Here is a 22,343-nt window from a genome sequence, read left to right as displayed (position 1 = left end):
TAGCATATGCTGGTTTATCATGAGCAATCAAGGAGTCAGAAAGACTGGCTGGAGACAGGTGGATAGTAATAGATTCTGCACAGGGAAAAGCAAATGTCCTGGAGCTTGAGTCTGTCAGCAGAGAGCTGCATGGGGCTGGGATGGTGCTGCCCCAGACGCCTCTCGGGAATCAGCGCGGGGTGCCGTTTCCATCTGCTTCTTCCACTTTGTGCCTGTGTGTGTCTCAGTCCCTTCAGTTGTGTCCGACTCTTCCTGACCCCGTGGACTGCAGCCCACCAGGCTCCTCTGTCCGTGGGCTTCTCCAGGCAAGAATACTGGAGTGGGTTGCCATTTCCTCCTCCAGGGGATCTTCCCAACCCAGGGATGGATCCCCAGTCTCTTATGTCTTCTGCGATGGCAGGTAGATTCTTTATCACTGGTGCCACCTAGGGTTTGCAAAGATGTAAAAGGTGCTGTTCTCTAATGAGGTCTGGAAGCCACACAGAAATAGATAAAAAGTCTGTTTTTCTTTTCCCCATGAACACCCCCATACAGTGCTCTTTCAGGGCACCAGTAGGAAGTACAAGACTCTGGTCACTGTCAGGTAAGTATCTGTGTGGATTTTCAATTTAATGCATTCACACCTGTCTGTAGGAAGCCCGGAGTGATATGAAAGACTATTGTACTTGATCACATAGTTGGGATGGCTCTTAAATCCTCTTTTTATTTTTTTAATATAAATTTATTTATTTTAATTGGAGGTTAATTACTTTACAATATTGTATTGGTTTTGCCATACATCAAATTAAATCCTCTTTAAAATAATAGAACAAGGCACAGGACAGATGCATTTAGAGAGAGAGAGAGAATGTGAATGTATAAATAGATAATAGATTAATACATATACACAACAGATATTCTGAGAAGAAAGCATGTTGGAAAGCACAAGGTTTCCAAGAAAGAACTTCAGGGAAGAGTTCCATATCTCCAGGAGAAAAGAAGCAGCAGTGAAGCCAAGGACTACTCCTCTTCTGAGGCCAGATCCTCTGCTTTCCCAGTCCTGAATCCTACTTAGGAGAACTTCCAGGACCGATCAATGATACTGAGAAACCAATATTAGGATGTCAAGGGATATTGGAAGGCGCTCTTTGTTGGGGGATAGAGACATCAGATAACCCTTCACCATCTGGGATCGCACCATCAGCCCCAACGTCCTTAAAAACTTGATTCATGAGATAAATCATTAAAGCATTATGAAGTACAAGTAAAAGTGTTAGTTGCTCCATCATGTCTGACTCTGCGACCCTATGGACTGTAGCCCGCCAGGCTCCTCTGTCCATGGAATACTCCAGGCAAGAATACTGGAATGGTTGCCAATTCCTTCTCCAGGGGATCTTCCCAGCCCAGGGATCGAACCCGAGTCTCCCACATTGCCTGCAGATTCTTTACCATTTGAGTCACGAGGTAAGCCCTAAAGCATTGTAAGTGATACTGTGAGTTGCATCTTTACTTACACAAGTTCCCAGTGCCAGGAAGGATGAGGAGAGACACAGGGTACAGCTGACACTTCTGTCTCCAGGCATCGTGACAGTTCTTGTGATGGGTCAGAATCTCAGTTCCGCCAACTGAACCTAATTCTGCCCTTTGCAGTCATGTAGCAAAGTTGATGTCTCTGGCACCTGACATTTATTCTGAAGCTAAAAGAAAACAGAGTGTTTACTGCTAAATGTTGATACTATTAAACTAACATTCGATCTATCCTGCAGCTTGGGGGCTCACCGAGGGCCTGTGGCACCTGAACTCTTCACAGTTCTGGACCTCTAAGGGCAGGCTCTCCAGACAACACATTTCTGAGTGTTTTTCAGCTGTATCATCCGAGCTCAGCACTGCTCATCTATCCACTGGTCAACAAGGGGGCGGATTCTGGAAGTGACGAATCCTCACTCCCCATTCTCAAGGGGGATAGCTTGTTTATCCTAGTGGAGGGAGGAGGGTTTTATGCACAAAACCAGGTCCTTATATAACTTTATTGTTGACTCAAAAACTGATTATATCAGGACAGGTCAAATCTGGCCTTGTCATAACTTAGCTTGATGTTCCAGGCAGGAAGAGGTCTAGTGGGGACGTCTTGATGTAATTCACTCTCCTGCAAGTCATTTTTTCAGGAAAACAATCCTGTACCTGTCTTTTGGTGAGTCCAGTGAGGAGTCTCTCAACTATTTTGACTTCATCTATTGCCTTGGAGGGTAAGGTTTCATGATGAGATGATGGGTACTTTGAAGAACAGTTTAGGGGAGGCTCTAACCTCCCACAGAGAGAGGAAGCAGCTAATCAAAGGACAGTTTCTCTGCCAAGGAGCAGGATCTGTGACCGCTGACGTCAGAGGCTTCCCACTCTTGGCTGGCATTCCCAGACCAGTTCCAGGAAGGCTTCAGAGGCTCACGGCAAGGGAAATGGCTTGGATTGAACTCACACCCATTCTACCAGGCAGAATATAAAGTCAGCCAGCAGCCACACAAATCCTCCATCTACCCTTGAAACAGAGGGAGGGATATGTAAGTTTAGAGAATCTATCTTTGTAGATGGAAGCAACAACCCTAACAACCACTCAGAGAGCCCTACATTGTTACGGTGGTCTAGATTCACTGTGGGATTCCCTGGTAGCTCAGCTGGTAAAGAATCCACCTGCAATGCAGGAGACCCTGGTTCAATTCCTGGGTCGGGAAGATCCTCTGAAGAAGGGATAGGCTACGCACTCCAGTATTCTTAGAAAGACTCCAAAACAGTGAATTACTGTTTACAGTGATGCCCCAGATTTTAGGCATGTGAAGGGGAGGGGCATGAATGGAGAGTCCCAGATCCTGGTCTTGGTCAAATTTGCTTCCTGTAAACTTTTTAAAGGGCCTCCCTGGTGGCTCAGCAATAAAGAATGCCTGCCAATGCTGGAGACACAGGTTCAGTCCTTGAGCCAGGGAGATCCCCCGGAGAAGGAAATGGCAATCCGCTCAAGTATTCTTGCCTGGGAAATCCCATGGACAGAGGAGCCTGGTGGGCTACAGGCCATGGGATCACAAAAAGGTTGGACACAACTAATGAAAAGGTAACAACTTTTAAAATTAATTAAGTAAGTAATTAGGCTGCACCTGGTCTTCATTGATGCCTGCGGGCCTTCCCTAGATGTGGTGAGGAGCCACTCACCAGCTGCACTTGCTGAGCTCACTGTGGTGGCGTCTCCTGGTGCAGAGCGTAGGTTCTAGGCGTGTGGGCCCAGCTGCTCCTCAGCATGGGGGATTCTCCCAGACCAGGGATGGAACCCATGGCCCCTGCCTCGGCAGGTGGATTCTTAACCACCGGACCACCAGGGAAGCCACCCCCCCCACTGCCCTGTAAGGTTTGTATGCCCCTAATATGTCACCTTTTCTGAAAAGGATGACCTGTACTTCTCAACTACATTGAATTCAGGAATTCTAAGAACTTTGCGGAATAAACTTCAGGTTTTCTGGAAGGCCTCCACAAATGATAAAACCATTAACATACGACTGTTTAAACTTGATTTAAGAATTATTATGATTGGATTCAGGGAGCATGTGACCCAAAATGTATCTGATTTAACTGATGTCCTGGGAGAAGCAGTGGCAGGTTATTTATTTTTTGTTTCTATTTTTGTTTTTCCTCCAACCCGCCAACCTTCACCACTACCTGGAAGCGTTTCTTCGTTCTATAGTCTTCACTGAACGCTTGCTCCTTAGGATTCCGGCACAGTTCTAGACCTTGGAGTGGGAGCAGTGGACAAGCTTAAGAAAAAATCACTTTGATATTTGGCAAAACTAATACAATTATGTAAAGTTTAAAAATAAAATAAAATTAAAAAAAATAAAATAAAAATAAAAAAATAATGAAAAAATGAAAAAAAAAAAACACAAACAAACAAAAAAAGAAAAAATCCTTACTATGGTGTCTTACATTCTAGAGTGAAGAGAAAAACTGACAATTAGGCCAGTTGGTGAGACATATTACAGAGGAAAAATCGGGGGAAGGGGTGAGAGGATATTGTAAAGGGGTTGTGATTTCCAGCAATGGGTCAGTGAAGGGCATAAAGAAAAGGGGATATTTGAGAAATGCTCTAGAGAAGGTGGGACAAGAGCTCTACTGGAGGATGGAGGATGTATTCCAGGCAGAAGATACATAAAATCCAAAGATTGTGAGGCTACTGTGCCATTGTATTCCAGGAAAAATATGAGGATGTGGACTGAGTGGGGTAAGTGAGAGAGAGACAGAGAGAGAGAGAGAGATAGGAAAGAGAAGTAGGGGATGAGGATGCAAAGGTGCTGGGAGGCTGGTGGAGGTCAGATTATACTGGGTCTTGTGGTCATAAATGCTGCTTCTTAGCTGGAGGACTCTAAGCAAAGGAATTATGTAAGATTCATGCTTTTTAAAAAGATTATTTTTATGAATAGATTGTAAAGTTACAAGGAAAGAAGGGAAGTAGAAGGAAGACCGGCTCAGAGAGTTTTATGGTAAATGAGGTTTGGGTTGGTGATGCCTTTAATAAGCACGGTAGTCATTGTGGTTTCAGAAATGGTTGGACTTGGCATAAATTATTCAAAATAAATTTATTTTGAAAAAAAAAAATTAACCCCCTGCTGCTAAGTCACTTTAGTCATGTCCGACTCTGTGCGACCCCATAGACGGCAGCCCACCAGGCTCCCCCGTCCCTGGGATTCTCCAGGCAAGAATACTGGAGTGGGTTGCCATTTCCTTCTCCAATGCATGAAAGGGAAAAGTGAAAGTGAAGTCGCTCAGTCGTGTCCGACTCTTAGCGACCCCATGGACTGCAGCCCACCAGGCTCCTCCATCCATGGGATTTTCCAGGCAAGAGTACTGGAGTAGGGTGCCAACCCCTAGAAAAGCTAAAGTAATGTTACAGTGATACTCATGAATACCTTTTATGTACATTCAGAAAGTTGTGCCACTTGTGCACATGTCTTGACTTTCTCTTTGTACACACAAACGTGTGCATGTGGGTGCACACATATACACATGAAAACATGTATACAGCTAGTTGAAAGTAGCTTGCAGACATCATGGTGTTTCAGCATCTATCTCTTGAGAAAATTAGCATATAACTTTCTTGCCCATACTGTATACCATACCCATATAATATTAAATTCACGTTCAAATTTCTCCAGTTCTATTCAAACTCATTTTTATAACTCTTTTATTATTTTCATTTGGTTTTGATACATGACATTTTTAAATTGCATGCAAAGCAGCAGCAAATGCTTTCAGGATTTTAAATATTTACTCAGATTAGCAGTGTTTCTTATGACCAAGATGGTGTTACCTCTGCAAAGATGAAAAAGCTGCCCTTGACCCTTCATTTTAGAGAAGATTTGGATGATGAGATTTGCCGAAGAATTAAATATGAAACATGAGAGACAGGGGCGAGGAGAGGTCAAAGTTTTTGGCCTTCGTCAGACTGGATGAACAGACTCACTGTTTGCTGAGGTTTCTATTAGATTCTGGAGTTCAAGGAGAAGTCTTAGTCGGAGATGCAAATTTGGGAGTCATCAGCAAATAATGGGTCTTTAAGGACAAGCAATTTGATGAGCTCACCAAAGGAGTGTGTTTATATAGAGAAAACATCCAGGGACCATGGCCTATGGCTCTTCAGAATTAAGAAGCTAGATAAATGATCAAAAGGCAATCCAAAGGCATTGCCAGACAGACATAGGATGGAAACTCAGTGAATGTGTCCTGATTTCTATGCATAACATCAGAACAGGGGTTCAAAGAGGAGTCTTCAACTGTTCAGACACTGGCACAGTGAAATGAGGCCTGGAGTTTACCAGTGAGAGGTGTTGGTATTACGCTGGGGACAAAAACCCAACTTACATGGGAGAAAGAACAGGAGTGGAGGAATTAAAATCATCGAGGGATTTAGTTATAAATGAGAATTGAGAAACCAGACAGTAAACAGAGGGGAGCATGTGGGTCAAAAGATTTTTTTAATGGAAAAATTAATGCAGGTCATAGGAAGTATATTGTTGGATAAATATTCTTCAGTAGGTATTATGATGGTTAATTTTATTTGTCAACTTGGCGAGACCACAGTACCCATATATCTGGTCAGGTGTTGTTTAGTTGCTCAGTCATGTCCGACTCTTTGCGATCCATGGACTGTAGACTACCAGGCTCCTCTGTTCATGGGATTCTCCCACAGTTTGCTCAAATTCATCTCCATTGAGTTGGTTATGCCATCCAACCATTTCATCCTCTGTTTCCCCCTTCTTCTCGTGCTCTTAATCTTTCCCAGCATCAGGGTCTTTTCCAATGAGTTGGCGCTTCAAATCAGGTAGCCAAAGTATTGGAGCTTCTGCTTCAGCATCCATCTTTCCAATGAATATTCAAGGTTGATTTCCTTTAGAATTGGCTGGTTTGATCTCCTTGCAGTCCAAGGGACTCTCAGGAGTCTTCTCCAGCACCACAGTTCCAAAGCAGCAATTCTTTGGCACTCAACCTTCTTGATGGTCCATCTCTCACATCCGTACATGTTTACTGGAAAAACCATAGCTATGACTACGCAGACCTTGTTGGCAAAGTGATGTCTCTGCTTTTTAATACTCCATCTAGTATTGTCATAGCTTTTCATCCATTTCCAAATAGATCATCTCAAATCCTCACCAAACATTGTAGTTTGTGGCTGTTATTCCCATTTTACACATGAGATCACTGAAGCTTAGCAATATTAAGCAAACTTCCCAAAGGTATGGAGGATGGTGAGTGGTTATAAGACTTAGGGTTTTTCCTCTTCTATCACTTCCATCTTTAAAGTAGATCAAATACTTCAGTCATTCAAACCAGTTCTTACTGTGCAAAAACTTTGAGCATGAGGAGAGGAGTAAGAAGGAGAAACACGCTTTACTCCAAGGGTGTTTGGGGGAAAAAGAGACACAGGAGGAGCTTCCCTGGTGGCTCTGAAGGTAAAGAATCTGCCTGCAATGCAGGAGACCATGGTTCAATCCCTGGGTCAGGAATTAACCCTGGAAAACGGAATGGCTACCCTCTCCAGGATTCTTACCTGGGAAATCCCATGGACAGAGGAGCCTGGTGGGCTACAGTCCATGGGGTCACAGAGTCAGACACAACTGGGCGACTAATGCATTCATACTTTTCATCTTCAAGGAGTACTGTTTTCAGTAGTTAATTCAGTTCCTTGGAACAAAGAAAACCCTCTGATGCTGCCTTGGGGGAAATACTCTGTAGGTGGAATCTGTAGATATAAACTGGTACATTCAATGATGAAATAGGAAGCATGTAAATCATGTTTATCTAAAGTAAGAAAGTATGAGCTCCCAGAAACACCACAAACATGACAGAAAGCCCAGGGTGGCGTGGCCCTAGGAAGCCAGATAATAATGTAGGTGGCCTATTCAAAAAGCACTTAGCCTGAGGTGTTTCCTGAATGCAAAGGGAAACAGCTGTGCTCATCACTTTTCTTTGGCCTTCTGCAGCAAGGCACCCTGACTTTCTTGCAGCAACCCTGCACTTGTCCTATAAAAGTTCTCTAATTTATTTTTCCAGAAGGCCTTCATGGCAGTGCCCTTTGAAAAGATTAGAAAATGTAGGCTTAAAAGAAACATATCTGATAGGGATAAATGTGGCTAATGAGATGTCTTATAATTAAACTGTAGAATTCACTGCCATAAGTTATTAAGACTCTGGAATCTTCAAACAAGAATTAAAACAAGGCGAGCCTAGGCAATCCCATTAACTGAGATAAAATTAGACAGGAGATCAATCATTCTACTTTAGGGCAGCCTCTGAGGACCAGATAAGGTTGCGAAGACTTTTTTTTCCATGTACTAGGATATCACTTAAGCATTATAATTTCACCCATGAAACCCTTCGATATTCTTAAGCGTGGGCAATTTTCCTCTAATTACTCCCTTTTGATATCTATTGCATATTTACCATGAATTTACTGCTGTTTCTCTTTTCAATACTAAATGCATCCCTTTTCCCATCTTTCAAATGTTGCAACACTCTGGCTCCTTTTAGACTCATGCTGAATTGAATTCAAAATGTTGCAGTAGAATTATTTTTGAACAGGAAGCAAAGATGCCAAGTTTTACAATTTTTTTTCCACTAGTGAATGATTTACGAAATCTTATGTATTGAAAATAAAGATTAAACTTTGAATTTTTTTGTTTTAATTGCTTCTTTTTAACTCTCTCAATTCCATTTGTTTCAGGATTTGCATTTGAGGCTTTTTAGAAAGAAATCCGGAGAAAATGTCTTTATCTTATTTTTGGCTCAACTTTAAGCCAGTTAAGAGAGAGCAAGGCTACAGAGTTCACCATTTTCTATCTTTCCCCAAGATGTCCTAATGCGTTATACTTCTCCTTGAAACTGTTCTCATGCTACCCTAATTGGAAATCAAGACCCACAGGGTGATATATTAACCTCTAAATATTTACATGTAATTAGCACATAACTAGATTGAGTTCAGTTCAGTCACTAAGTTGTGTCCGACTCTCTGCGACACTATGAACTGCAGCATGCCATGCCTCCCTGTCCATCACCAACTCCAGGGTTCATCCAAACCCATGTCCATTGAGTCAGTGATGCCATCCAACCATCTCATCCTCTGTCATCCCCTTCTCCTCCTGCCCTCAATCTTTCCCAGCATTAGGGTCTTTTCAAATGAGTCAGCTCTTTGCATCAGGTAGCCAAAGTACTGGAGTTTCAGCTTCAGCATCAGTCCTTCCAGTGAACACCCAGGACTGATCTCCTTTAGGATGGACTGGTTGGATCTCCTTGCAGTCCAAGGGACTCTCAAGAGTCTTCTCCAATACCACAGTTCAAAAGCATCAATTCTTTGACACTCAGCTTTCTTTATAGATTGAATACTTTGCAACTAAAAAACTCAAGACTTGGTTTGTAATCTTGGGACACAGACTTGGTTACAAAAGGTGAATAATATTGGGGAAAATTTTATTCCATTGTTAAAGAAACGCTTTTGTTAGAAATGATGCAAGTCTGAAAAGCAAATTTTAACAAGACAGCTGAAATTTTAGGGTTATTTTTTTTCCCTCTTGTTTTTGATAGAGATTCTACTCAAATTTAGGATCTGGAATATAAAGGAGTATGGTCATAGTTATGACTATAAAATACCAGTTAGAGTCATAGAGTATTCTTAGGTCTAGAAACAGCATTAGTTTTAGTAGACTGTTTGTATACGCAAGACTGTCTTACACAGAGAGAATGCCTGGTATCTGATAGGGCTCCAATAAATGCCAGGAGCACCATAGCATCCCCTAGAGGAGAAGGGGGTGACAGAGGATGAGATGGTGGGATGGCATCACCAACTCAATGGGCATGAGTTTAGCCCACTCCAGGAGATAGTGAAGGGTAGGAAAACTGGAGTGCTACAGTCCATGGCAGGCTGGGGTCACAAAGAGCTGGACATGACTGAGAGACTGAATATCAACAAATCCCCTAGTGACAGGTCAACCTAATCAACCTGAGGCTGCTCAGGTGAGAATACTGAGGGGGAAAATGAGTATCTGCTCCCTTAACCCCCACATGCCCACCCCAAAGTTCCAGGACATTAGGGAGAGGCCTGGAGCGAGAGCTCAGGCCACTGGATTTCTCTTCCCCCCACTTCAGGCACACCATGTTGCCTGCTCAGCTGCAGGGAGAGTGAGCAGCCAACAGCCCAAGCCCACGCCTGCCTGCAACCACAACAGACAAAGGAGAGCTTTCCAGGTCATTTCCACACATACTTTTTCCTCTGGCATCGTAAGTGCTCTTATCACAGCAAAGAATATAACATCAGTAGCTTACAGAACTGTTTTCCTCTATGAATAAGCACGTGTATTTACGTTATGTACCCACGGCGCTACATAATCCCAAATAAAGAGCTGTCAGCAGAAAGGGGGTATTACCTTAGCAAGGAGCTAAAGCTCCATGCATTTGCTGCAGAAACGATGGTTTGAAGGACGGTTGGAAAATTACTGCAATCTCAAGGCAACTGTAATGTGTATGCCACAAAGCTGGTCTTATTTCGCTATTCAGTTTCCATGGCAAAGCTGACTTTCAGGAAGTAAGACAGAAACTTGAAAGATTCTTTGGGGTGACCTGTATTTTCATTTTCTTAATATGCCAATTATCTGTTGTACTCAATTGATGGAAATCTATATATATATATTTTTCCCCCATTTTAGCATTTCTGAAGTATTACAAAGTCATTTTAATGTTTATAATTTTAAGGTCTATGTGACTTTTATCTAAAAATTCTTCTGTAGTCCAAATACATTAAACTTGTAATCACAGAACTGAAAGAGGGACAATGTATACACATACACACTTTTTGTTTGTATTTGAGGATAATGGGCGGGGCTGTGGTTGAGAAGCACATATTTGGTAACAAAATACAGACTGAAATAATTTGATAGCCTAGAGCTGAATAACCTCTCTTTAGGTCTTAGAATGTTTATCTTCTTTTCTCCCCTCCCTCCCTCCCTTCCTGTTTTATTCACAGTATTAAATAGATTCATCTTCCAGTACCCCAAGAAATTAGGACTTTAACTTGAAATTTTCCTCAAATTAGCAAAGACTGGAAAACAACATTTTCAGGACCTTGAGAGGTATTTTAAGGTATATCCTCTTGATTTTCTCTTTCTGATCCTTTTAAAAATGATTATCATGAGAGAGAGCAATATATGGGAAATTCTAAAAGAGTTCAGGGAATTCCGTGGCCTGTTCCTTTGGACCATGATGTCTCTGTTTCTTATGGAAAAGAAAGTAAATGCTCTAGTCTGTAGAGCTCATTTAGTGTGTTCAAAATAGCCTTGTTATTAGACAAATTAGCTAGCTAGGATGCAGTGTAGTTACTCCGTTTGTGATACAACAAAATAGCATATGTGTGAAGGACTGTATCGGCTCCAGACCGAGTTCTAAAGTTAGCACAGGGCGGTGACACGGGCAGGCTATCTGGATACGCTGCAACCTGGAAATCAGGTCAGTGTTGTTGACAGGTGTTACCTGCAGATGCCGTGTTCCCCTCTGCTGTAACATAGGACACATTTTGCTCCGGATGATTAGAGCAAGGCCAGGCGCCAAGTCTTCTAATAGCTGTACTTTCCTCTGACTACAAATCTGGGAGAGGACTTAAAAGGGCTCAGTCTTTTAACAGTGTCTAAATTATTACCCCAAATAACACATACACGTGCATCAGGAAAGAGAACTATCGTCACCAGTTTTCTACCCAAAGTACACGCAGCTCGTCAAGAGACATGACGGAAGAACGTGATGACAGCGCTTGCCAGTTACGTGGGGTGTGATGTGTGAGACTGGTGAGCAGAGCATCCGTTTAAAGATTTCAGTGACACTCCTTCACATTTGCTGTTAGCTGAAGTGCAACGTGCATCACAGTTCAAATGCATTTTTGTTTAGTTCTATATATTTTACCGTAACCATCTCAGGATCCTTCCGAAGTCACCTTCACAAGCTAACAGAAGGATGTGGATCTTGCAACCAATGGGCGTCCTAGGACATCAGCAACTTCCGAGTCGTCGAGAGAGAAGCAATGGGTACCATTTATATTTAGGCAGACTAACAATAATCTTCTACCCAGGGACTGAAACACACTTAACCTCCTATTTTTAAACGCTATGAAAGCCATAGAATTTAAAGTACCAATTACAATTTGGGAAGATGATTTTGGTGAAAACTAAGTGCCTTGTAAAACCGTTTAGAAGCATCAAGTGGGAGATTTTTGGAATGAATGCCAAGTACCATTGAGAATGAAATGAAATTTATTGACGAGGAGTTTGGTACAATCCACATCCATGAAGTGAGCCCAAATATCTGTCACCCAAGAATGCATTCTTATGTAAAAATTAAGACATTACATATCTATTTCTTTAAAAAGAAAATATAGTAATTAATAACATGATATCTGCTAGTCATGAGGACACCATTTGTATCAAATTACTTTTGATCTAAGTATCAAAAGTATCTGACTACTTTTGAAATAAGAGGTTTTAGGAATACCTCCTCATGTCTTAAATAAGAATTCCTGTTTCTCTTAACAAGTAGGGCATTGTGTTATAATTAGAACTGCATCTACAGTAAGAGGGGTGAGGTAGACCTTTTGATACTCTCTGCAGTGAAACCTGGTAATCTTAGCTTCTTAGTTCAGTTCAATCACTCAATCATGTCCAACTCTTTGTGACCCCACGAACCGCAGCACACCATGCCTCCCTGTCCATCACCAACTCCCAGAGTTTACTCAAACTCATGTCCATTGAGTCAGTGATGCCATCCAACCATCTCATCCTCTGTCATCCCCTTCTCCTCCTGCCTTCAATCTTTCCCAGCATCAGAGTCTTTTCAAATGAGTCAGTTCTTCACATCAGGTGGCCAAAATACTGGAGCTTCAGCTTCAGCATCAGTCCTTCCAATGAACACCCAGGACTGATTTCCTTTAGGGTGGACTGGTTGGATCTCCTTGCTGTCCAAGGGACTCTCAAGAGTCTTCTCCAACACCACAGTTCAAAAGCATCAGTTCTTTGGCACTCAGCTTTCCTTATAGTCCAACTCTCACATCCATACATGACTACTGGAAAAATCATAGCCTTGACTAAGCAGACCTTTTTTGGGAAAGTAATGTCTCTGCTTTTTAATATGCTATTTAGGTTGGTCATAACTTTTCTTCCAAGAAGTAAGCATCTTTTAATTTCATGGCTGCAGTCACAGTCTGCAGTAATTTTGGAGCCCCCCAAAATAAAGTCTACCACTGTTTCCCATCTATTTGCCATGAAGTGATGGAACTGGATGCCATGATCTTCATTTTCTGAATGCTGAGCTTTAAGCAAACTTTTTCACTCTCCTCTTTCACTTTCATCAAGAAGCTCTTTAGTTCTTCTTCACTTTCGGCCATAAGGGTAGTGTCATCTGCATATCTGAGGCTATTGATATTTCTTCCGGCAATCTTAGCTGCTTCTTCCTAGTATATACATCTTCCTTCTTTGTTCTTTCTTCCTTTGAATAATATTTATTGGATTCTAAGCACATGTAAGATACTGTTTTAACCTTGGGATTACAGAATTGAATCAGATACAATCAGTTCAGTTCAGTCGCTCAGTCGAGTCCTACTCTTTGCGACCCCAGGAATCGCAGCACGCCAGGCCTCCCTGTCCATCACCAACTCCCGGAGTTCACTCAGACTCACGTCCATCAAGTCAGTGATGCCATCCAGCCACCTCATCCTCTGTCGTCCCCTTCTCCTCCTACCCCCAATCCCTCCCAGCATCAGAGTCTTTTCCAATGAGTCAACTCTTCTCATGAGGTGGCCAAAGTACTGGAGTTTCAGCTTTAGCATCAGTGCTTCCAAAGAACACATTGGACTGATCTCCTTTAGAATGGACTGGTTGGATCTCCTTGCAGTCCAAGGGACTCTCAAGAGTCTTCTCCAACACCACAGTTCAAAAGCATCAATTCTTCAGCACTCAGCTTTCTTCACAGTCCAATTCTCACATCCATACATGACCACTGGAAAAACCATAGCCTTGACTAGATGGACCTTTGTTGGCAAAGTAATGTCTCTGCTTTTGAATATGCTATCTAGGTTGGTCATAACTTTCCTTCCAAGGAGTGAGCGTCTTTTAGTTTCTTGGCTGCAATCACCATCTGCAGTGAGCATTTTGCATTTTGGAGCCCCCCAAAATAAAGTGTGACACTGTTACCACTGTTTCCACATCTAATTCCCATGAAGTGATGGGACCAGATGCCATGATTTTCGTTTTCTGAATGTTGAGCTTTAAGCCAACTTTTTCACTCTCCTCTTTCACCTTCTTCAAGAGGCTTTTTAGTTCCTCTTCACTTTCTGCCATAAGGGTGGTGTCATCTGCATATCTGAGGTTATTGATATTTCTCCCAGCAATCTTGATTCCAGCTTGTGCTTCTTCCTTCCAGCCCAGCATTTCTCATGATGTACTCTGCATATAAGTTAAATAAGCAGGGTGACAGTGCCTGGCCTCAAATGACATTTAGTCCAAGAGATGTTTGGGATTCTTCTTTCTTCAATGAAGTAGCCTTGGCTTCAGGGTCCAGAGAGATCAGTAAAGAGATGTCTGTTGGCTCTGAAAGTCAAGATTCAGACTTTCAGCTCCCAGGGTAACAGTGTTCTCTAGATTTTTCACCATTTCACACAGGAGAGAAGAGACTGCTTTTCCTGTCAGAGTCAAGGTGAAGAGTTAGTCAAAACCCTCCATTCCCGGCTCCCATCACTCTTCACTGTCCCTGCAAGGGGCTCCCTTCTTCCTGCTCATCCTTTTAAGGGAAGGGAGTCTAGTCTCAAGCTCATGGTCAGGTGACTTTGAGAGACAGTGGTAATGTTGAAATGCAGCTTAAGTAATTACACTTGATATACTTGGGGGTGGGGGCTCAATTTTTAATCAGTTTATTACTCTGCCAAATAAACTGTATGCTAACCAGCATTTAGTCTGGTACTAAGTCAAGTCTGTCCCAGAAAACACTGAAATTCTAAGTCTCTATCAGGGCAGAGAATGGGGTCATGCTGGTAGTAACTCCTGTGTGGCTTTTATACAATGAAGATGGGTTCCTCTTACTACCCTTCTTTTAGGTTTTTTGAGCAGAGTTTGAAAATAAAACTTTGGGCACAAAAATGTTATAATGTTAAAGTACATTAAAAGGAAACTAATAGTTTAGGCTTTAGGATTTAACTCTTCCACTCAAATACAGTGGATATTTCTTGAATTATTGGAAGCAGAAGATGGTGTGATCTCACCTTCAGGTTCATCTATTAGTTCTTTTCTCACTGGATGTGCTAGAAGGTGGAGGAACAGACCGGAGCGCCATGCGTCTTTTCTCAGAGGTCATACTTGCTTCCCCCGGTCCTTCTCCTGCTCTGACGCCCACGGCTTCCTTTCCTCCTCCTCTGCCTTGACCAGCTCCTTTCTGGCACACCAGCCCCTCCAGCAAGGCAGGGATGCTCCTGCCTCAGGACCTCTGCACCTGCTGGGTCTCTGCTGGCTTGCACTTGGCTCAGCTAAACCTACAGTGCATTCACTTGCTCTCTCCAGGTCTTTGCTAAGTGCTGCATATCAGAGAGGCTTTCTCTGAGCTGCTGTAAAATTGCCAGCTTTACCCACTCTGCCTTCTTTACTATTACTATTTTGGCCACACCACACGGCATGCTGGACTTCCCCAACCAGGGATTGAACCTGTGTCCACTGCTTTGGAGGCATGGAGTTTTAACCACTGGGCAACCAGGGAACTCCCCTCTTTGTCTTCTTATCCTTCTTTCTCCTTTATCTTCTCTATCTCCCCAAAGGGAAGGTAAACTCCCTGAGAGCAGGGACTTTGTCTTGTTCACCATTGTATACTCAGGACTTATAACAGTGCCTGGCATATCATAAGAGAACAATAAATACTTATGTGAACCTGTGAATAATTTATTAGCACTCTGATGAAGAGATCCTGTTAGCAGGACAGTGACCAGTGCTAAATTCAAATTTAATAATGGGGAACCTATATGTCCTTTAATTCCTTTATTCCAGTGCATCCCTACTGGGACTAAACAGAACTATGTGATTGCTTGAAGCTCTTAGTAAGACTTTGCCTTCTGTTTTGAGTAACTTGAGTCCTTGAACAGAAATTCCCTTCTCTGCCAGTCCAACCAGAACAGTACATTTCTATATCTTCATATTTCAACTCAGTGTAGAAGTGTATGCTGATCGAAAACTCTCCTTGAGGCAAGTACCAGAATTTTATTATGTTAGTAAAGTAAAAATAGATTATTTTTTGTCAATACTTTTATTGGTACAGGAAGAACAAAAGCTGGCTTACTACTAGTATCATATCGACAAGTTAGTAAACAAACATGCTCTTAAAATATGTCATTATTGAATGAATGGAAACCAGAAATGATGGTTTGCTCCTGCCTTAACGGTCTCCTTTGTTCTATGATTGAGGTCAGAACAAATGGCAGAGGGTTGGGCTGGATCAGCAAACCTCAGACATGACCCTCATGTTTCAGGAAGAAGCACAGATGTAAAATCAGAAACAAACAAGCAAAAAATCCTAAAAGCAAAGCCCCAGAAGCCCTCTATCTTCCTCTGTGAATAATGTAAGTTTTGACATGAGAACCCAAGTGTGTTAAAGGGCATGAAAAATGGGAATATTCTCCAGTGATGGACAGAGACAAATTCTTGTAGTGTTTTTCTGTAGTTCTGAGAGCTGGCTGTAGAAGAAGTAATAACTCCTCATCAGAGTATTATTTGGAAGCAAACTTGAAGAAGGGAAGCGGAGCGGCCATGGAGTGTTCTGGGAGCCAGAACAGTCAAGTGGTTTTTGAAGCAGCACTCAAGTGGCCCTGAGGTTGATCAAAGGTGGCAGGTGGTAGCTTGGAGCCTTTGAACACAGAAACCCTAGAGATTTATGGGAGGAGGGGAAGAGGAGGCTGAAGAAAATAAAATCTTTCAGCTGCCCTTTTCCAAAAAGGACATTTTTCATTGTGATCCGAATTGCCCTCTCTTTCTCCCTCGTGAAGTCACTCATTTAATTGCGTCTAGTGCTTATTTGTATGATGCAAAAGAGTCAACAAGTATTTTCTACGCAGAAGAAAGTTCTACTGGAATATCTTCCCATGTTATCATCTTATGCTCCACCCCACTGTGGCTTTTTTGGCACCTACTTTTATTCAAGGCATATTCTTTGAGATGTGTGGGCCATTTGCAACTCAAGCATGCAATGCTTAACAGTGAAGAAAGTTAATCTGGCTCTGCCATCAAAGGTGCCGGAGAGCCAGGAGCTGAAACAATAGAGCTGGAAGCGGTGCCTGAGGATGGAGGGGGGCCAAGCCTGAGCAGGTAGAAAGTAGGCAACGGGTGTAAAAATGGAGGCCCTGAAGAGGTAAAACAAACTATATATGCCGCGTGTATAAATGTATGTGTGTGTGTGCATGTAGCATCAACAGAAAGGTATCTACAGATGTTCAAGGGTTTTTGGATGGTGGTAAGGACCAAGATTGAGATGGGTTATGAAAAAATCCAAAGAAGTGTTGGGACATTTAATTGTCCAAGTTTGGTGGAAATGATAGATTTTGAAGCCCAAATAGTGAAGGCAATGTGAAGCATCATGCAGATACATGGTCCTGCTGCTGCTGCTAAGTCACTTCAGACATGTCCGACTCTGTGCGACCCCATAGATGGCAGCCCATCAGGCTCCCCCATCCCTGGGATTCTCCAGGCAAGAACAATGGAGTGGGTTGCCATTTCCTTCTCCAGTGCATGAAAGTGAAAAGTGAAAGTGAAGTCGCTCAGTCGTATCCAACCCTCAGCGACCCCATGGACTGCAGCTTTCCAGACTTCTCTGTCCATGGGATTTTCCAGGCAAGAGTACTGCAGTGGGGTGCCATTGCCTTCTCCTAAATGGTCCTGGTCTTTATATAATATTAATAAATGCTACCTGGGATGACTCAGAGGAGTCAGAAGCCAAGGATGTCAAGGACTATGAAGAAAAGTTGTTGAAATAATAGTGATTAAAAATTGATTGCGTGTCTACTGATGTGAGGGATTACTATGTTTGCACTTTTTCCTGGCCTTCAATTATGTGGGATTAGAAGTAAATTTGTCTCAAGGACTGGGAGCTGTAATGTAATGTGTGGTCAGTGTTTTCCATGCTTCAGTTCATATGTCAGAGAGGGAAAGACGCAGCCATTAGAAGAGTGTCCACGGGCTTCCCTGGGGTCCAGTGGCTGGGACCACACCTTCCAGTGCAAGGTTGGGCGTTCAATCCCTGGTGGGGAGCTCAGATTCCACATGCCTCAAGGCAAAACACACACACACACACACACACACACACAACAGAAGCAGCATTGTAAACATTCAAAAAAGACTTAAGATGGATGTCTGCTAACAATAGGAAAATAAAGGTCAAAATAGAAAGTTATGAAAGATGAGTCAGAATTAGGAAGGAAAGTCCTCTGAAGTGGTAAGGATGGAGGTAATACCTCTTCAGAAAGGTCAATATCCTGGTCATAGTGGCAGACATAGAAATGATGGGTACGGGCTGGGCGTTGAACCTGCTGACGTGTGATTCCAGGAGAGACTTTGGCGTCCATCAGATCCAGTTCCGATTCTGGTGGAAAGTGAAAGCGAAAGTCCCTCAGTTTTTTCAGACTCTTTTCGAGTCCATGGAATTCTCCAGGCCAGAATACTGGAGTGGGTAGCCTTTCCCTTCTCCAGGGGATCTTCCCAACCCAGGGATCTAACCTAGGTTTCCTGCATTGCAGGCAATTCTTTACCAGCTGAGCCACAGGGGAACCCAAGAATACTGGAGCTATGAGGGAAGCCCCCACTTCTGGTGGGGTGAGTTCCAATTCTAGTTTGGTCTGGCCATCAGGGTAGTGAAAGGTGCTCATGTCAGGGCTGAAAGTCATTTCAATGTCTTAGTTCCTTAAGAGAGAATTAATTGCTGAAACCATTGTTATTGTCATGGAGACCATTCTTTTTGCCTGATGTAGATTTTGGGGGGTTTATTTTTAAACTAGACAACAAAAAGAATTTAATATATCTGAACCCTCTGTGGCTCAGACAGAAAAGAATCTGCCTGCAATGTAGGAGATGTGGGTTCGATCCCTGGGTCAGGAAGATCCCCTGGAGAAAGGGAATGGCAACCCACTCCAATATTCTTACCTGGAGAATTCCATGGACAGAGGAGCTGGTGAGCTATAGTCCACGGGGTTGCAAAGAGTTGGACGTGACCGAGTACACATGCACACGTAGCTAAACCACTTGTCTCTACACCTGAAAAACTACCACAGCATTGTTAATCAATGATATTCCAATATAAAATACAAATTTTAAAAACTATAAAATTATTTAGCGTGACTATAATACAAATCAGAACAAAGCTCTTACTGGAATTGGTGTGGCTTGGTGTGTGTTTGCCAATCACACTACATCTTGCATCCTTGAGGAGGTGTGTGCAGTTGGATTTCCTCTGCCTGGGGCCATCTTTCCACAAATTCCTTTCTTGACCATGTGTGTCTCCATATGATAACGATGAGCAGATGAACATCACCATCTCATGTATCAAAAAATAGGTTGGCTCCTGATTTCTCATAAGATGTCGAAAGCACCTAAAATTTAGTTTTGAAATGCAACCATTTGGTTCACAACACCTGTCGTTTTACAAAGGTGACATTTTGTCCTTCCAAGAGGGAGCTGGGGCGATTTTTATGCTTGGGGGAGGTGGTCAGTACACAGGTACTCTCACCTGTGTTGGAAATAGCATGGGAGTTGGGAGGCCAGATGCACATTGGGAATGGTGGGCGCTAGCCAAGAACTCACCTGTGCTGCCATCTTTAGCTTCCAGATCAGTAGCCAGCAAGCAATTACTGAAGATAAGAGTCACGATTTTCTTTTAACAGAGGTTGTTGCTTTCCACCTGCACATGGGTGGAAGGGAATCATCACAGGTGGTGCAGGAGGCTTCCCCGTGGTGGGCTTGGGTCTCTCTCTGTGCAGCCAAACAGGAGATGAGCCTCACTGACTCCATTTCTGACTCTTGTCTCTGCAAAAAGTGTCATCCCTCTGAATCTTTACGAGCTGAGTGGCAGCAACTCACAACTGTAGATGGAGGGGGCTGGTTGTTTCTGGATTGCATTGATCTGATTCGCATTCTCCAGGTGTCCTTGTAGGTGTGGTATTGTTTATAATACTGCTTCTTAGAGTTTCTGATGCTGAAGATAAACAGAGTACTTAATATCTACCTCCCCAGCCCCAGGCTGCATCCAAGACCTGCTGATTGTGAACTTTCAGGGTAGGAACCCGGGGAGTTGTATATTTTATGGACACCTGCTTGTTGTACTCGGAAGAATTTGAGAGACAACGATTTTGTGAAAATTGCAAATTGATAGATCTCGCTAGTCAGATACTAAAATATATTTGCCCCTAAAATCCAGGAGTCAAATCTTGGAGCCCTAAGTTTAAGAAGCCCAAGCCTACTTGTGCTTTTTATATCATCCTCTAAATAGACACCCCCACCTCTAACTTTTCTGGCAGTTCAGTTCAGTTCAGTCGCTCAGTAGTGTCTGACTCCTTGTGATCCATGGACTGCAGCACACCAGGCCTCCCTGTCCGTCACCAACTCCCGGAGCTTACTCAAACTCATGTCTGTTGAGTCGGTGATGCCATCCAACCATCTCATCCTCTGTCATCCCTTCTCCTCCCACCTTCAATCTTTCCCAGCATCAGGGTCTTTTCCAATGAGTCAGTTCTTCACATCAGGTGGCCAAAGTATTGGAGCTTCAGCTTCAGCATCAGTCCTTCCAATGAATATTCAAGACTGATTTCCTTTAGGATGGGCTGGTTGGATCTCCTTGCTGTCCAAGGGACTCTCAAGAGTCCCTCCAACACCACAGTTCAAAAGCATCTATTTTTCAGCATTCAGCTTTCTTTATAGTCCAACTCTCACATCCATACGTGATATGGGAATATCTTGGATAATTGAAATCCAGAGGAAACCTAGAAAATAAACAGGAAAGTGCACCTCTGCTTAAAACTCCCTACAGTATCAGACATGCAGAGGCTCCATGAACCCACAGAGCTCTGCAGTCTGTGTCCTTGCTCTTACAGCCTCTTCTAAAGACGTGTGTGTGTGTGTGTGTGTGTGTGTGTGTGTGTGTGTATGTGCACATGCATGCACGCTCAGACTTGTCTGACTCTTTTGGACCCCATGGATTGTAGCCTGCTGGGCTCCTCTGACCATGGGATTTCCTGGAATCCCAGGATACTAGAGCAGGTTGCCATTTCCTCCTCCAGGGGATCTTCCCCACCCAGGGATCAAACCTGTGTCTCTTACATCTCCTGCATTGCCAGATGGGTTCTTTACCACTGAGCCAGGTAGGAAGCCCAAAGAGCTACACACAGCCAGACCAGTGCAGAGAAGGAGTGAGAGGCAGAGAGAGGCAGCATTGCAGGTTGGGAAGCATCATGCAGGTGAAGACCTGAACTCAGACCCCCAGTGGCCACTATCTGGTCATGTCCCCTGAGCGAATCTCCCACCTGCCTTGTTAGTGGTGTGTATCATATCTACATGCCAGATTTCAGATGGGGATGGAAGAAAATAATGCAAATGAATGTTGTGTTCTATAGAAAGGGTTGTCTTTCATTTCCACCCCACAGTTACACTTAGAATACACAATGAAAACCTAATAGAAGTTGGCTCTGACCCCCACTCTTTGAGGGGAACAGTTGTGTGCAGTGGAGCTGTTCTTGGTTTCCACCAGCTTCCGGGGGTTCTGGCAGACAGGGATGGGTTAGAGACCTATGAGAGAAAGAAGGGGACAGTGAAATACTAGTCAGCATTCGAAAGAGAGGAGCTGCAAAGCCACTAAAAGACATGGAGGAAACTCAAATACATATTACAACGTGAAAGAAGCCAATCTGAAAAAAGCTATGTACCGTATGATTCCAATTTTATGACATTCTGGAGAAAAACAGTACTATGGAGACATTAGTAAAGATGGGTGGTGGCCAGGGGCTTGGGGAGGGAGGGATGAACAGGGGGAGCGCAGAGGATGTTAGCCGGTGAAACTACTCTGTACAATCCTGTCTTGGTGGGTACATGTCACAGTCCATTTGCCCAAACCCATAGGATGTGCATTACCATAACCCAGACCCATAGAATGTACATTAACACAGAAAGTACTCTCACCATTGTTGAAAATAGCACGGGAGTTGGGAGGCCAGATGCACACTTGGGAATGGTGGCCACTAGCCAAGAACTCACCTGTGCTGCCATCTGTAGCTTCCAGATCAGTAGCCAACAAGCAATTACTGAGAATAAGAGTCACGATTTTCTTCTAACAGAGGTCGCTTGCCTCCTGCACGTGGGCAGATGGGAATCATCACAAGTGATGCAGGCTTGGGGCTCTCTGTGTGCAGCCAAGCAGGACAGGAGCCATTGCTTTGCCAAAAAGACATTGCTTTGCCAACAAAGGTCCAAAAAGTCAAAGCTATGGTTTTTCCAGTAGTCATGTATGTATGTGAGAGTTGGCCCATAAAGAAAGCTGGGTGCTGAAGAACTGATGATTTGGAACTATGGTGTTGGAGAAGACTCTTGAGAGTCCCTTGGACCGCAAGGAGACCAAACCAGTCCATCCTAAAGGAAATCAGTCCTGAATATTCACTGGAAGGACTGATGTTGAAGCTGAAACTCCAATACTTTGGCCACCTGATGCAAAGAGTTGACTCATTGGAAAAGACCCTGATGCTGGGAAAGATTGAAGGCAGAAGGAGAAGAGGGCAACAGAGAATGAGATGATTG

This window comes from Bos taurus, chromosome 27, assembly GCF_002263795.3.
Source record: "Bos taurus isolate L1 Dominette 01449 registration number 42190680 breed Hereford chromosome 27, ARS-UCD2.0, whole genome shotgun sequence".
Classification (NCBI taxonomy): domain Eukaryota; kingdom Metazoa; phylum Chordata; class Mammalia; order Artiodactyla; family Bovidae; genus Bos; species Bos taurus.
The sequence above is the reverse complement of the archived record's forward strand: the minus strand, read 5'-3'. Positions refer to the sequence as shown.